This window comes from Ambystoma mexicanum, chromosome 2p (assembly GCF_040938575.1).
Source record: "Ambystoma mexicanum isolate Mex_15411 chromosome 2p, UKY_AmexF1_1, whole genome shotgun sequence".
NCBI lineage: Eukaryota > Metazoa > Chordata > Amphibia > Caudata > Ambystomatidae > Ambystoma > Ambystoma mexicanum.
This window is the reverse complement of record NC_090923.1, coordinates 1131995251-1132013424: the sequence shown is the minus strand read 5'-3', so window position 1 is coordinate 1132013424 and position 18174 is coordinate 1131995251. Positions and strand designations below refer to the sequence as shown.

The following is an 18174-nucleotide window of genomic DNA, read 5'->3' as shown; positions in this document are numbered from 1 at the left end:
AAGCAAAGCAAGTAGAATGGAGAACAGAGACAAATGCAGACAGTGTGAATCAGTCCACTTTAGCCTAACAATATCTTCACCTGCACATGGGAGTAGCAGCGCACCTGACACAGAAGAGGAAATAAATGCGGGGTTCGAAATCGAGGGCTTCTGGGAGCTTTGTAGCTCCTGCTTATAGCGCAGAAGAGCCTGGTTAGTTTATAACCAACAGTTACCAGGAGCTACTTTTGGCTCCCCAGGCCAACGGATGGTGAACAAACACAACTATTTGTGCATTTGGGACAATCTATAAAAAAAAACATTAGGACAGATCTATATGACATTTGAAGCATAAAGGGTCATAAATAATAAATACAATGATATGCTTGCATTTTATGTGGAACTTAGATTTGCGTAATGCTATGTACAAGCTCCTCTTTCCCCAGTGGTAGCTCCTGGTCATTGGGTAATGCTGGATACCCGAGAGCTGCTTGTAGCTCCTGCTTATCCAATCTTAATTTCGACCCCTGAAATGTCTCTTTCAAAATCCAGATTCAGAGTGCTAATTTGGAGTGATATGTTATATTAAGTTTTATTTGTAGCACACCAGTATCACCACAGAGGCAGTTATCTGGCGGTGAAAGGCAGAGCATGCTTACGAGAGGGGACTGAAATCACAAACTAAAAGAACCTAAAACCAATTGATTTAAAATGTCCTTGTACATTCTGAATGATTGACTGTAGCCCTAAATGAACATTACTGATCCAGAAAGTTACTTCAGGATTAAGATTCCAGATGCAAATTGTTGATGGTGAGTGAGAATTGCAATGCGGGTTCTGAGTGGAGAAGCATAATGACCAACGTGATACCTCACTACCTACGAGTAGATACGGATAATGCACGTGCAACCAGACACACATACACATGTATACACACACACACACTGTCAGCAAGACAATTGGTAAAGACACATTTACACAAGCACCCCACATGTACACATAGACACGACACACAGACACATACGCAGACTCGGCAGTGGTAAACTCATGCTCGACACCACAACAACACACAAACGCACTCAAAAACACACATAGACCATACACCATTCAGACACACACAACTACCTACCACAGTAAAAAGAATGCCTAGCAATTGAGTTTCAAAACATATGTAATTTATAGCTGAAAAACTGGTTACATGAAAAGTAAGTAATAGTAAGATTGTTGTTTTGCCTCCTCTGTTCCCCTCCCTTGTATTGTCGCGCTCTGAAACACTTGTGTACGAGCGGAATATAAATAAATTATCATATCATATCATAAAACCTATACAATGTTATTAAAATCACTTTGGTTTCCACTGCAGTTAAATGACCACAATCCCTTCAGAATGTATTATGAAAACTGGTGGACACGTTAAAATGCTCCATAACGAACATCCCATGATCCCGCAGCAAATGCACACTAAAACCTGTTGATGCTTCCATACCTTAGCAATCATTCGCGCCAGTATGGTATTGCATATCCAAGATCTTCTTATGTCAATGTTTAAAAACACAGTTCTTTTGGTACATGGTTAAATAACATTCAACCTTTTACAAAATTACATTTCATACAATTATAATTAAAAAAATAAAAATCAATTCATGGCAATCAAAAAACAAAAGATCTCTAAAATCCACCACAAACAGTCACAACTAAAATATGCAGCAAACAGTATGAAAATGTCATTCTAAAGAGCTATTTAAAAAAAGAAAAACACAACCAAGGGCCTCAGATGAAGGGTGACCACCTAGCAACCGAGTTTACAGGTTTTCACAGTCAATAAATAATGAATCTGCGTATTAAAATACAATAAGCAATATATTATCCGTGCAGTGCAATGAACAATAAGATGCTTCAAGGTTTCTCTCTAACTCGATTTTCCACAAAATCTGTAAGAAGCCTGATCAGTCGGAAACAATTGCCTCCTCGCTAAATTGTACCCGGTAAGTAGGAGATCAAACCCAAATTTTATAAATACCATACGTAAAGAACTGCTGGGAAACAAAAAGAGGTAAGGAGCCGATTCCCCCAATTTCCTGTGCTCAAAACGCAAGTGCTCCAGTGATCTATAAGCATGAGAGGAATCTATAGTGGCCGTCCCATCCTTTTTATAGAACCTCAATTTTACCTTAGAAGGATTTTGCATAAGATCCACAATATCCAGTTCAATATCCATCAATATACCACTACAACTTTCAGCAGGCTGATTTGAAGATCGTTCCCTTTTAGATTGAAGGATAAGGGCTAAGTCACCATAAAAAGAGTTAGTGGGTGGCACTAAGATCGTCCGATAAAGGAATAAGTTATACCGTATTGCTCTACCTTGTAAAGATCTTAACCCCAGCTCATATCTAATGGCAGCCACAGGCAAACTATTAGGCATCTTCAACACCCTGCGCCAGATACGAGCTTCAAGCTGTACTAAAAACTCAAGCACCCAAGCCTGAAGTATTTCAACCCCATTTTACCTTACCTTCGTAAAATGTTATCAGGGGGCGGACTGAAAATTAACAATATTTGTAATTTATCTTGGAGATTTGGCTTGCAAAAACGTCTGCCCTATGTGTCAATATTTCTCTTATATGCATCTTACTCGGTCTGCTAGCAATAGAAAACCTAAATATTTTAAATTATCTACAAATGTTAATTTATTTCCAGTTAAAAACCAATTAGACCTCACTGTTTTCTGGGTTTTAAATATTTTAAATTATCTACAAATGTTAATTTATTTCCAGTTAAAAACCAATTAGACCTCACTGTTTTCTGGGTTTTGGTGAGCTGCAGAAATTGTGTGGCATGTTGGAAAAAACAGAAAAGGTTCTTGCACGTCTGCACTTTTGTGTCAAAATCATTCCAAAGCTTTGATGTACCAGAAATAATTTCTCCAAACATGCGACACAAGAATATGTGGAACTCCATCGGTGCCCGCGTATAACAAGCATCAAGGGAGTGTATAAAGTGAATGACGCCTGCCCAGGCCAAAATATCTCTGCTCCATCTAAGTGCAAATTAAAGATCAGTCCACATGTGGGGATGTACTCCTTTAGCCAATTGATCCAAGAATGCACGCCTTCCAGATGTTATGGTTTACCTGTCCAAAATGCACCGGCTGAATATGCTTGTGTGGCATGTTGTGAGAAACACTCTTAGCTACCAATTTGTAAACAGACATAAAAAGTAGTGTTATTAAAAACAGGCATCGGAAATACGAATATGTAGATATATTTATAGAGACATCTTATATGAACCCTACCGTCACCACTGATTCCACCGCAGAGACAATAGGAATCAGTGTCGATGCACCGTCCACTTTGGCTACTGATAGCCTTCTGGCCACTGCGCGGTCTATGGACTTCTGATTTTCTGCCACACTTGGAAAGGTTTTAAATAATAGTTAACAAAAAGGTCTTGGTGTTAAAATGTGTTGTTATGAATGATAATAAAGTATTGTTAGTCAAATGAATAATGCGAATCATATTTCAATGTATTCACAGACACATAAGGCACTGAAGACAACAATCACTGGGAATGGACCACCTCAAATGACATTGCCCTAAGCACCAGAAGAAGCACCTTCGCCAGTACCCAAGTAAGTAACACGTATTGCCAACCTACAAATGTACAATAGGGAGGAGAAACCACAACAGGTTTGAAATCCCATTGTAAATTGATACCATCAAGATAACTGGTGCTTATTTAACAAGAAAAAAGGGGTTAGTGAAAACATAACTATCCACAGCCTTATTATCAAATCAATTAAGACTGTTGCTAGTGAGGTGTTAGTAAACTTTTCTTTGAAAATAAATCAGCTGAGCAACACCGACATGGACGCAGGACCATTAAAACAGCGTATAATGTGCATCGGAGTCCAGCAGCAACCCAAAGTCATGGTGCAGGAGATAAGGCCTCGTAATGGGCAACAACTAAAGCTGGTAAGTGCTCAATATCAAAGAAAGGAATACCTCAGCCGTTGGACTTGCCCACAGGGAACTCTGGAGATGCCCCTGCAGGCCTCTGCACCATGGGCCTCTTTTGAGCTGGATGAAGTAAGGAAAGTGTTACAAAGCTTCCAGTATATGTTAATATGGAGCCATTTTGAAAAACGTATCCAGTGCCACTTTTTGTTCCCAGTCCAGCATCGTAAACAGAATATTGAACCACATCAAAACATATTGGATTAACAAGGGCAAGGGCAAGACCCACAAAGAAACCCATGCATCGCTGACCCCATAGGACTGACATAACACACAAAACCTGGACAACTCCAGCCATCCCCACCTTAACAGCCACTGATTCTACTCTGCTCCCGTCAACCACAAGCACCACCAGAGCTCCAAAACATGACATGGCTTCACAAGCCCTACAATCCCTGACAGCACACCGAGCCTGGAGTCCATACATAAAGTGTATTCACAATATTGTGCACACATCATTATCCACTCATAGTGCAGCACAAAGCAACACCCATCACTGCACACAAAGCACCACCCCAAACATTATCAACTACACTGATGATCACAACTGATACCATGACGATAAGTCACAACCATCCAAAACGGGCAACTGTAACCCAGGCTGCACCTGAAGGAACCTCTGCTCCTGAGTGTGGCATTCATTTGAGACAAGATTTTAAAAGACAGCAACATCTGTGATATGTATAATATGTCTTTGTCATTTAAAACTTAGAAATCCCCATATGCACAGTGAGGATACTAATTGCATATGGTTACAAATGTGAAACATACACTCTGAAACTTTTGAATTTGTTGGTTTGTTTCTATTTTATCTATGAAGTGCTACATCACCATAAAAACAGATTCAAAGTGCACATACCAATATATACATATATGTACTGTGGTGAGTCGGAAGGAGGAGTCGGACAGATTGAGGACATGCTGTACTCGCCTTATTGAGAATTATAAGAATAATTCCTATCTCTCCCTATTGCTAAAGGGAACACTGGGCCTCCTATCTAATGAAACTAAAGGTGCTCGTCAGATATCAGGGCGTACAAAGTAACGATGTCCTCCATCAAAACTAACTCTATCTGACCCTACCACTAGGTCTCTCAACAGGTCTGGTAGTTCTTAGAAATTACTCTTGGGTCTTGTGCTTTCATTGGCTTCAACTTTGGAGTACTTTTCCCACCAGTAGTTCCTTGCACTCCTATTATCAAATATATGTTCTTCCCAGTCTCTTTGCTCAGGCTTTCCTAACTTGTGTTTGCCTTGATTCCCTTTTAGGCTTTGTTTGCCACGGTTTCTCTCTCTGAGGCTCTCTGCTCGTTTATCTTGTTCACTGGTGGGCATTATCTCCTTATGTGTTTCTGGGCTGTACCTTCTCCAGCCTTTAACTCTGTAGATATAGGGTGGTTGTCCTTCCTCACAGGGTTTTAGTTCCCAGTCTCTGTTGTCTCCTCACCTCTGTTGGTTAACACTCTCTTTTATAAAGGGGTCACATCCCTTGTTAATTACTTTCTTGGGTGCTATCTCGTCCTCAGGACTGGGACGCGTCGCTCTCTTCCAGTGACATGAGTCTCCACGACGGGGTAGTTTGGTTTTTGCTTTCCTGGGTTTTTACAGTTCCAATCATTCAGATTATATTTTAGTTCTCGTCCTTAGGGCTGGGACGAGTTTCTTCAGCTATCTCGTCCTCAGGAATGGGACGAGTCTCTCTATTCAAGTGGCACTGGTCTTCCACAAGTGGGTTGTTTGTTATTTGCTTTTTCAGGTTTGTATAGTTCCACTCATTACATTTTATATTTTCGCTTTTGTTCTTTGGACTGCAAAGAGTTTCTTCATGCACTTAAGGATTCCCCGGTGGCCTCCCGCTTTTCCCGATTCCCCCGGTACCTTTTTGTTGTGCGGGCATGCACAGGTACTGCTTCTCTCTCTTCTCGCTGCTCGGGTCCCCGTTCTCAGTTCCTTATTGGGTGCCTGCCTTCCACAGACACTGGCGATCAGATACCATTCAGTCTTCCCAACTTGGTAGCCTCATCGATGTTCCACGGGTATCCTGCCCACCAGTCTGCAAGCATGGTCACGCCACTACAAAGTACGTTAGCTCCCTGTTCCTTCTCGCTTCCTTTGCGGTTGCAGAGGCCAGGCCTCTGGTGTCTCCCACTGTGTTTCGTTCACTCTTTGAAAGTTGTGGCCTCCGCGACCTGGCTTAACTCCACCTTCACACAGCGTGATTATGTCAGGGGGCTTCCCCTGCGTATAGCACTCTCCTTCTCTCCTTCTGCTCTGACTCGTTACAGTTAAAAACATGTCTCTTGTTAAAGAGACATCTTCACTTTTTCTTCCACATATGTTTCTTTTCACATTGTCTTCAGCCAAACATAAAGTTGCCACACTACTTTTCATAGAAGATAGTCTCATATATGCAGCTATGGTCGTTGATTTAGTGAGTTCCTCACAGGAAAAGGAATTCTTGTCCCCAAAGGGGGAGTCGCTCCCGGGTAGTTCCCACTTGCCTCGACCCGTAAGGAGGGTCTTGCGGGGCGGGCTCACCTCCCTAGTCTCACAGGGGGAGTCTCCCCCTTGGGAAGAAGAGACGAATACCTGCAATCGCTACATACCCTTCCCCTTATGGTGGGGGATTCCCCATTTCCATTGAGAGGGAATCGACTTGGAAAATTCACATTCCCTTGCTTTTTTTGTTGACAATTCATTGCTTTTTTAGTTAGGTTGGGTGAAGTGGTTTTCTTTCCAACATCTGAAAATATACATTTGGGATTTTCCCCCGTGGAGGGCGTCTTTGCCCAGTCCCAGACGTGATTATCAGTGATGTCAACTGAGGCTTCCTAGGATGGCAGAGTAATTTTGGACAGCATTCTGGGTTACATGAGGATTTAGGAGTTCTGAAAAAGTCAGGAAGTCAGTACCAATGATTACTTCTTCGGGAAGAACCAGTACTTTTAATATTAGAAGGACATTGGGATAGGTTTCGACATTGCTGTGCACACATGTAATTCAGGCGGCCTGGTTACTCCGGAGATCTTCTAAATACATTAGCTCTACTCTCAAGGCCATTTGTTTACTGGCAGAGTCGATAAGGGCTTTATCCCCCATCCCATTTACTTGTACTGTCTCTCTCATGGGTTTGAAAAGACTGAGGGGTACAATAATATACTTCCCCCTCATCCGGGTCCTCGTCTTCTCCCTTTTGGTCCTAACCCCACTACTCTCTACCTACCCAAACTTTTTCCATAGGTCCCTCTGGCGTATTTTTAGGGCAGACCCTAGCAATATGTCCTCTCTCTCCAGAAGAGAAACAAAGAAGAGAAGTCATAAAGGGAGTTTCTGTCCTTCCTGTTTCTTCTAAATTGAAGGGTCGTATTTTAGTCAGGGACATGGAAGGGATTTTTTTAGGGATCTCCTCCCTAAACTGTGCTTCTCGAGTAGGTGTCCTCTCGACCCAGTGTGTTTTTTCATAGGAAAAAAATATGGGAGACGTTTTCCCATCCTCTTTCTAATCCACCCCTTTTCCTATATGTCTCAAATATTTGGCTGCTTCCGAATGGGCTTGGGAAACCTGAATGGCAGTATCTAGTGATGGTTGAGGCTGCTGTAATATACCTCATTGTAGGACGGAGTGTAGGGCATTTATAAAATGTTTCCACACCAGTATTTCTAGAACTTCCAGTAGGGTTTTCTTTCCCAACCACTGAGTCACAACGTTTTGCAATCAGCCTGCTAACTAGGGGACTTTCGTTTGGTAACAATTGAATGTCCCAAAATGTTTGTCAGTAGAAAGCCCCTGTTTGTCCCACCTGTTCTAACAGGGCCATCTTTTTCTCTGGAAAAAGGGTAATTCTTTGGGGATTGATATTTTGGAAGGGTGCTGCAGGTCTCCTTTTAACAAAGGGGCTAAATAACAGACTTTTAAGCCTTTGTCCCACTGAAACTGGGTGGCGATTCTCTCAAAGTTAATTAAAAAATGCCCCCAAATCTTCTCCTTCCTGATAAGGCTGAAGGACCCCATGTGGCACTATCCGGTGAGGGAAACATGTTCGAAATTTGGGCAAGACCTTTGTGTATATGTTTACCCACTTGGATCTGGTATTCCGCTCAGTGATGAATTTGAGCAGAGTCATCGCCAGGGTAGGTCTTTTTGGGGTAAGAGGACATTTCTAAACTGGGTTTGTCTATTTCTGATTCCCGCTCATCTGAATCTTCAGGGACTTTGGAATGAACGGCAGTGGTCTTTGAGATTTTCTAACTGCCTGAGTAGCTTCCAAAGGAGGGTTTAATGCACAAGAGTCCTATGGGTGGGAGCTTGTTGATGGGCATTGCCATAAACCTTTTCCTAGTGGGGTCAGACTCTTTATCAGGCCCTTACCATCCCACTTCTGACACCAAATGTGGTGAGTCCGAAGGATTTAGACACGTTGAGGACATTCTGTACTCGCTTTATTGAAAATTATAAGAATTATGCCTATCTCTCCCTATTGCTAAAGGGAAAACCCTTCCTATCTAAAGGAACTAAAGGTGCTCTTCAGATGTCAGGAAGTCCAAAGCAAACATGTCCTCCATCCAAACTAACTCTATCTGAACCTACCACTAAATATAACTAAACTAAATAGGCCAAGAGAATGTCTCTTCTTCCCGTGGTCTTCTTTCTGCCTTATACAATTCTCAGTGATCTCCTTTGATAGTCTCTCTCCCATCAAGTAGTTCTTAAAAATTACTATGGACTAATTTTGGAGTACTTTTCCTTCCAGTAGTTCCTCACACTCTTATTATCACATATATGTTCTTCCCAGTCTCTCTTGTTATCACATATATGTTCTTCCCAGTCTCTTTGCTCAAGCTTTCCTAACTTGTGTTTTCCTTAATTCCCCTTTAGGCTTTCTTTGCCATGGTTTCTCCCTCTGAGGCTGTCTTCTCTTTCATCTTGTTCACTGGTGAGCTTTATCTCGACTTTCTTCTTATGTGTTTCTGGGCTGTACTTTCTACAGCCTTTGACTCTGCAGATATGTGGTGGTTGCCCTTCCTCTCAGGGTTTTAGTTCCGAGTCTCTGTTGGCTCCCCAACTGGATTAATTAACACTCTCTTTTATACATGGGTCACATCACTTGTAAACTAATTTCTTCAGTGCTATCTCGTCCTTAAGAGTGGGATGAGTTTCTTCCGTTATCTCGTTCTCAGGAGTGGTACATGTCTCTCTCTTCAAGTGACAGCGGTCTTCCCGAATCAGGTTGTTTGTTATTTGCTTTCTCTGGGTTTTATAGTTCCACTCATTCTCGGCCTTAAAACTGGGACGAGTTTCTTCATGCACATAATGATTCCTCGGCGGCCTCCCGCTATTCCCGTTGCCCCCGGTACCTTTCGTTGTGTAGGGAAGGGTTGCAGGGCTCAGCTCACACTCCGGCACTGCTTCTCTCTCTTCTTGCTGCTCGTGTTCCTGTTGTCGGTTCCTCATCGGGTGCCAGCCTACCACAGACGTTGGCGATTGGATGCTGTTCAGCCTTTCTGTCTCTGTAGTATCAGTGCTGTTCCTCAGGCATCCGGCCCACCAGTCTGTAAGCATGGTTAGGCTACTACTAGATATGTCTCCACTCTGTTCGTTCTCGTACCGCTTCCTTTGCAGTTGCATACGCTGGGCCTCTGGCATCTCCCACTGTGTTTCTCTCACTCTTCGAAAGTTGCAGGCTCCGCAACCTGCCGTTACTCTACCTTAACCCAGCGTGATTATGTCAGGGGGCTTCCCCTGCGCATAGCACTCTCCTTCTCTCCTTCTGTTCTGACTCGTTGCAGTTAAATACATGTCTCTGGTTAAAGAAACCTCTTCCCCATTTCTTACACCTATGTTTCTTTTCACATTGTCTTCAGTCATACATAAAGTTGTCACATAACTCTACATAGAAACTAAGTCCCATATATGCAGCTATGGTAGTTGACTTAGTGAGTTTCCCACAGGAACAGGAGTCCTTGTCCCTAAAGGGAGAGTCTCTCCCGGTGAGGTCCCACTTGCCTCGACCCCTTGGGAGGTTCTTGTAGAGTGGGCTCACCTCCCTAGCCTCGCAGGGGGAGTCACTGCTTTCAGGAAGAAGGAAAAAGCACCATTAAAGTTGTGGTGGGTTTACAAAGGCTTGAAAATAAAGTTCACCTGAAATGTGAAAGTAGGATAGTCCATTTGAGCCAAGTCACATATTCCACAATGCCACCTAGTAGCCATCGCTGGATGTTCACCTCCAGTTCTAAGCCACATTCGCAAGGCATAATGGGTATGTAAATTAGCCCAAATGCAAGCCCTTTTCTCTTGGAAATTGTCTTTGTCTTAGAGGGAAGTGCTACTTTATAAATAGCATTATCAACCAAAGGGCCCGATAGAAACCAGTGGAACCACATCTGTAGGCTGCCTTGTGGTTCTGATGAAAAATCCTGCTAAGTCCCAGATCCTCTGCAAAAGTGCAGGGATGGCAGAAACCACCCCAGAGGAAACAAGATAAGAAGATATCCAGGGCCAGGTTCCAGACACACCAGCCCCAGGACAGAATGCAGCCAATCAGTACAGAGCCCCCCAATGCAAGTCAATGGGGACATGAGGTTGAAGTCTGCCTGTAGAGATCTTTTACCATGGGGATCCCTGAAGGTGAGTATCAGGAACAACTCACCAAAAACGAACCTCCTGGCTTTGTTGGACATTGTGAACCACTGTTTTCCTGCCGAAATGCGTTTACCACTGTGCTTTGTGCATATATAGTATGTGTAGGAAACCTGTAATTGAATTCTGTGTGGTTTCTTGGATTCTATTTACAATGGTATTCCTGCATGATTTGTTGTGCAGGGGCGTCATTTGCGGGTCGATAGGGGTCTCACCTGCGACCCCCGAGATCTCCCTTGCCACACCTTTAAAAAAATAGAACATTATTATAATTTTTCTTTTAATGGAAGCTCATGGGCTGTGGCCAGTTCCATGTGGCTCTTTCTTTCTGGAGTGGCTGTCTTTTCTGTTGTGGCATCTTAATAAAAACCAGGGGGTTCAACATGTGTAACAGTTTGAGCAGTGGCCCTAAATAAGAAAGAATAGGAATAGCAAATAATGTGTATTTCTGGAACTCTATACAATAATCGCTAGACTCATTAAAAGGGTGAAAGATCTTGTTCCATCGCTTCCCGTGATGTCACTTCAGGGTGGGGCCAAATGACATCACTTCCTGTGGTGTCATCAGAGGTCAAGGGTCATGTGATGTCACTTCTGCTACCGTCGGCATTTTTGTGAAATGACGTCCCCGGTGTTGGGCTATACGGTTTACCCGCCTCTAATAGTTTACATGTATAGGGTTTGCCACCAGGTGTGGGGCTTGCATTTTAGGATCAAGAGTGAGTGAGTTGTTAAGTGGCCATTTACTGTTGTTATATCTATAATATGCTCTCTTATGTTTCTCCTGAGTACTTTTTTTCCTAACGCAGATATCATATGTGTGACCTTGAAATAAAAGTGTCTTTTTTCAGTATACCAGTGTGGTGTATTTCTGTGTGCTGACTATTGGGAATAAATATACTTTCCTGCTAGCCATCCTGTAGAACTACTAGTGAGACGCAGCAACACCGAAGTCTCGCGAGATTAGATGCGAGAGGCACGGAAGGCTGCAGGAAGCAGCATCCACATTGGGAAAGGCTAGAGAGCCACGGAGCAGCAGCAGCTCCCAGCGCTCCTCCTGAATGAGGAGTCAGGGACTTGTCTTAGTCCTAAAGACTATGAGAAAGCCCAGAGACCTGAACATTACAAGGCAGTGAATTTAACTGTGCTTTGCAACGACCTTTATTTATTCTGCCACCATTGCTGGTCAATAAATCCAAGGTTACAGCTCCACTAAGGGTCTGAGTTTCTATACAACACATCCTTCCCCCTGAAGGTAAGCCTGACTGCTGTGCTTCACTGACCATAAGAGAGTTTGATCTTTCTTTTGGGTGACACATTGTTCTACCATTAGACTAGATGGTTATTAAATGAAATATTATTAAGTGGGGCTATATCCACGAGTTATAATGCTGAATATTCGGCGCTGACACCTTGTTCTCTAGATAACTGTCCAAATCCACATGCGTGATGTTATGCAAAATACTGTAATGTACAAACAGTATACATCCTAAACCTTAAACAATGTTTACTACAGCCCTGGTTAATGCTTGGAAAAACCGATATAATATTCCCTCAAACTATACGTTCAAGGAATTTCAATAAACTAAAATAATGCACATACTTTAAAAAAATATACAATAAACACACAGTGGAAGAACAAAAACTTTGCATCAGAATGGACAAAGCTAGTAACTAGTAAATGTGGCATGCGACATCATTAGCACAATTAGCTCTTTTCCCTCCAATCATCCATCCAGTCATAAGTCATGTATTTGTGTGTTCGAATTCACAGTTTTGCAGTGTAAAGTTTCCATATTTTGAACATGTTGCACATCAAGTCTGAAATCTGTGGTCAGCATTTAAACTAATTTCTATGGAGTTACATTACCGCATTCAGTACCATTTTCAGGTTTCTTTAACATGGTGTCTTCTATGAAAGCATGGACCTAAAAGGATGCCAAGACCATGAGATTTTCTTCACTGGGTTTATTCATGAAATATGTACAGTGGTGTGAAGTAAAAGGTAACAGGCAACTTCCCCTACAAAAAAACCCCTTTTCTTTATCTACTTTCAGGTGCAGTCTTTCCAGGGACCGTACCGCTGAACTTATACGTTTGTCCAGGTTCATGGGCCGTAGTTGTAGCTGGCAGGACGTGTTAGGGAGGGAACCTTCTGGAAGGGTGGCCGAACCCTGGACTTCTTCCCTTTCCCTTTGCTGCACTGACTGTACTCTCCCTGACTCAGTGTCGTTCCTTGCTCTGTCTGGCCCTGCACAAGGCCAACGAGGCCCAACGGAACCTGCCCATTCTGGCTGTCTCAGCCCTGGTCTTCCTTGCAGTCTTCCTTACTCTGTGATCTTCTCCCCTTCATCCCCACTCCTTCTGTATCACTGCCCTCTGCTGTTAGCACACATTTGGTGCCACACACAGGTTCTGCTACCCACCCCTACGTTACTGGAAGACATGTTCCCTCTGTCTTTTCGTACCTTTGCCAACCTTTAGTTTAAGAACCTACCACCTACTTAACAGCAACAGTATCCATCGAAAAACTCGAGAGAAAAGTAATCGAGTAGGAGAAAATGCCAAATTCGGCACTGAAAATAAAACTAAAACAAAAATGTAAGGGAAGCGGAGGTAGCGAGCGTGCCCCCCCCGCCCCCGCCTCCTTACTCGACAATAATGGAAATCGGGGGTAGCGGAATGCAGCGGGCAAATACAGTTTTACAGGAAAAAAATCACCCTGCGGCGGAAGTTCCGCCTCTGAATGGGGTGGCGGAAATCGTGTTGCAGGGATAGAGCCGTACAGTGGAGCAGCAGGTAAGTCAGCCGCAGAGGTAAGTATGGATGGTAGGGGGTATAGAGTGGGGGGATAGCGGGCGGGGGTGATGTCTGTGATTATTTCATAACATGCATTTCGAATTTGTCAGTTTCGAATTCTACATTTTCGTTTATGAAATAATCACATACATCCAACAGCAACCACTTTTTCAGCTCATTTACCCGCCAGCTTTATAACCCTTTTTGGTGACACCTCCATCCTTTCCACCGCTGATGTTATCACATGCTTCCGTTCCACTCCTGATGTTACCACCTTCACCATCAACACTCTGATTTTACCAGCTCCTATTACACTCCTTATGTCACTATCTCCCTTGCCACCACCACCTCCTGCCTCATCCATTCAACTCTCACCACCTCCTCCAGCACTACTCTGCCAACTCGTCCCCAGTCTCCTCCACTCCTGTAGCATCTTAGTCTTCCATCACTTTCCAGCCTCCATCAAATGCAAGTCGCCTTCTCTTGTAATCCACACTACTAAAAATGGCTGCATTTATATTCTCTTCCTTCCTCCCCTCGCAGGTCTTTCCCTGAGAGTCTGTACCTCTGGAATTGAGTGGAGGCTGGGATTGGCACCCTGGGGTTGATCTCGGGTCATGGGGTGGCACCAAGCCTATATCTAGCCTGTCCGCCATCTTATATTTTACACACGCTTCTCTGAACCTTCCTGAGGCTGACTGCATAGTTGGGGGCTGCATTGTTTCCAGTGTTTGCTGAAAGCATTCTGGGTACGTTTTGTACATTTGCTGATTAATTTGTGTTGCTTGGCAAGCTGGAACATTGATATAATGGTGGGAGATTTGCTCACAAGGAAAACATGGCAATATAAGTTGGCTTTCTGCAACACTTTCCCGGTGTTCAGGAAGTCACAGGCCTGAAACAATATTCTGTCAAACCACTGCGTGTACAGCGGGTCCTGCAAATACACTTTGTTATGAATATTTAAACATGTATTTGTACTGTTATAGCAAATTAGATTTTCTCAAACTTCCCATTCGTTACATTAAAAAAACCGGCCGGACTACATCTCAAAAGAGCTACTGAATGTTAATTTATGAGAAAACATATTAAAACAACTAGTAAGCTTAGTGCCAAGAGCTGTACACATTCGAACAAAGTATGCAAACACATCAGCAAATGATGTTAGGAAACCTTTAAAAGCCACTTTGTGTATTTGCCCTTAAACATACATGATACTAGAAAGCATTTGGAGGTCCCCATACAATAGGAGACACATCATTAGCACTAGTTAACAGTGTGTTCATCAAATGTAAAACAATTCAGCAAGAACTTTTGATCGTGGTAAAAACAAAAAGCGATGTATTAGTGTGCTTGCAAGACAAACAGCACCTCACACATTAAGCTGTTCCCGGCTGACTAACCCGACCAGCCCTCCAGACCTGTATGCTTTATAGTAGAATCACCACCTGACCATCGGATGTTCTACAAGGTGTGGATTAGGCCTTCGGTAATGCTATCTCATCTCCCGCATTACACAAAGGGAGCCAATATATAGAAAAGGTATAAATATCAACAAATAATCAGGATGAGAGATCCTATCAGCGGGTGTGTGGTTCTGAACATATACATTTATTTAAAAAAAACACAAAAGAAATTTTTCTTGGTGACTTTGCAATTATTTTACAATGCTCTCGATAAGCACGAGAGTTATAGACCACGGACAAAATTGATTCTCTTCAGTGAAAGTACCAGGTAAGTATCCGCCTCTGTGGTAATGAGGCACAATCACTGTATATAAAAGCACAAGCACCATTTGATGGTAGAAATAGCCTATAGTTGAACAAGGTGCACCCAGGACGGGGAGTAGTCCAGGGCGTGATAAACAACGGGTGTACACAACATTATTTACATAACATACACGGAAGGGGGTTAGACAGTTGTGTCACATGGGATCGACACAGGTGTGTTTCGGCCAGATGGGGCTTGATTGCAGCCGGTCTGTGTGTTGGCCTTCGTCAGGATAGAACACCAGTTGTGGTGTTGTCCGTAGTATCTGCTGCTGTAATAGCAGTGGGGTGCTGTCCACCGTCCTAAAGTAGTTACTGGACTGCGGGTGCGTTAAGCATTTTCAGTGGGCTGTGGGTTCCTATATGCTGTGGTCATCTCAGGGTCCTGTGCGCTGTATGTGGGCCAATATGGGTCCCAGATCATGATAAACAGCTGGTGCAGACGTCACCGTGGGGTCCCCCAGAAGGCATACAGTGCGGAGTGCACCTCTGCTGTGTGTGTCACCTCCTCGCGCTCCCAGTGAGGCAGTTCCCACGAAGCCCAGCAGGAACAACAGGGGCCACCAGAAGCACAGACCTCATGACCCCAAAACCCAGCCCCAGCCACACGAGGCAACATAAGGCTCCAACACAGCCAAGCCAAGCCTCAGAGGTGCGGCCCACTCGCAGAACTTTGAGCTGAGGACAATAGACCCCCGAACTGTGAGCTGACAAGAGCTGAGCTGCAAGACACTGGACCAGACAAGGGACCAAGCATATCGTACGGGCCAGCACAAGTAATTGGAACGGGAGGTGTGGACTACGACTCCCCCCTGCCAAGGGAGTCAATAAAAGGGAAAGGACCCCAGAGGAGCAAGCGCACTGCCTGGTGCTCCCCCCTGGGCAGTAAAAACAAAGCCCAGCTGGAGAGACGTGGGACGTCTGGGAGCACAGATCCCACAGCCCTGGCTGCATACGATAATAGACTGCACGATCACCGATGAGCCAAGGGACTGGGCAACATACAAAGCATGCCAAAGCCTGTGCCAGCCCCAAAACACTTGCACAACGCACAGGTCAAGATCCGATAACCCCAGGCATGGACAGCACCCTGCCTACCCCCAAATAGCTACTGATACCGCTGTTGTGAAACCAGCAGGGAAACCGCAAAATACCAGATAAACAGCACAGAAGCAAAGCAAAACAGGCCACAATGGAATCTTACGCCTGCAAGAGCCAAAACGGCCCACACACCTCCATAGACACCAATGCAACACGACCAGATCTGTAGACACAGCGCCAATAAGATGGCCCCATTTTAGAGGCGATCTCAGCACTAAAATGTGCGCTAGAGCACAAAACTGATGCAGTAATTGTGGACGTGGGCCTACTACGCCAGGACATACAGGCGTTGGCAGACAAAATGGGCACCCCAGAACACCAGGTGCAAGAGAACGCCACCAATATCACCAGCGCCCAAACCAGAATCTCGATCATGCTCGGGAGAATACAAACCTTAGAACACAGAGCCGAGGACACAAAAGGCAGAGCCCGAAGAAACAACATCCGCATAATGGGTAACCAGAAGGAGAGGAGAGCAGTTACCCCACTAACTACATTGAAAACCTGCTGCTACAGGAGGTCTGCTCTGGCACACTGTCACGGGGCTTCACAGTAGAAAGAGCCCAGAGATCCTTGACCAAGAGACCCCCTCCAGGTGCCCCACCGAGGCCTATGATAGCCAAAATCATGAATTTTAAAGGCAGGGAGAAGATCCTTGGTTATTCAAGAGAAGGTGGCATAATCACTAGAAATCCTCGAGGATGTCTATCTACCATGATTACACGGCACTAGTACAGAAGCGCAGGGCGATATTTGGCCCAACAAAGGAGTGCCTCAGGAAAGCAAGCCTGCGATACATGCTGTTATACCCTGCCAAATTAAAAGTCCTACACAACGGAAGATCCTAGTTCATGGAGACCTCCGCCAAAGCCCACACCTGGTTGGACGAGCAGGGCATACCCCAAATAGCAGCCAAGCATAATAACAACAGCGCACCCGAGTAACAAACCACAATCACATGTACCATTGGGCCCCAGTCAGAAAGCGGCCCCTCACTACCGACAAGACATGGAAGACCGAAATGTTCCATGCACCGGGAGGCAGAAAAAAGGAAACCCAGGAATCAGTTGCCCAGCAGCTGCGACAGCAAGCAGCCCCAAGATGTTTAACTAAGTTTAGATGCCAATTGAGAGGCATCTCCCTGCCGCATGCCACATCCAGGAAAATGGAACTGTGCAAGGGAAGCAGCGGAGCCTGAGCGGAGGGAGGGCGGCTGGGCATTCGTTTAAAGTTGAAGTTTGTTTGTTGGCAGCTGAAGTTGGGGCAGGTGGATACATCCTCAACAAAGAGCAGAGATGGGTCGCACTGCAAGAAGAAAGTATACAAACATGAAAAGCCTTGCAACGGTCAATGAGTGGCCAGACCTACCCAGCTCCTTGCCATGCAATGGCACGAAACATGAGGGTTAATCCTGAGGTCAGGAGCACACCAGCAGTTACAGAGGGGGGCACAACTGACAGTGGACATGAGGAAACAGGCATGGGAAGACAGAGGCCATCAGATGGGTAGCAGTATCACGCCTTGAAGGTACAAACATAGTCACATGGAACGTAAGGGGACTAAATAACTATGTTAAACGATTAAGAGTGTACACATGGTTGAACAAGATGAAAGTAGCAATGCTGCAAGAGATACACCTGACAAACAATAAACAGTCCATGATCACAAGAAAATGGGGGATAAAGTATATGGATTAACTATTCTACCTACGCCGGAGGAGTGCTGATGTGTGTAGCCCCCAACGTCCCCTTCCAAGTCCCAGAAGTCAACAAAGACAGAGAACGAAGGCGGGTGATAGTACATGGCCTACTCGAAAATAGAGAAGTGTGCCTAGGTGAACACGTACGCCCCTAATCAAGATGCCACAGGGTTC

The 18174-nt window shown here is 44.4% G+C and overlaps 1 protein-coding gene across 1 annotated transcript in view; it reads left to right on the top strand.

Moving 5' to 3' along the window:
- The window catches only part of LOC138567860 (uncharacterized), a 330507-nt gene that overhangs the window by 43979 nt on the left and 268354 nt on the right, over window positions 1-18174 (top strand). The window contains exon 2 of the mRNA XM_069646349.1: window positions 3516-3610. The gene's annotated coding sequence lies outside the window, so the exon portion shown is untranslated. The remainder of the gene's footprint in view (window positions 1-3515; window positions 3611-18174) is intronic.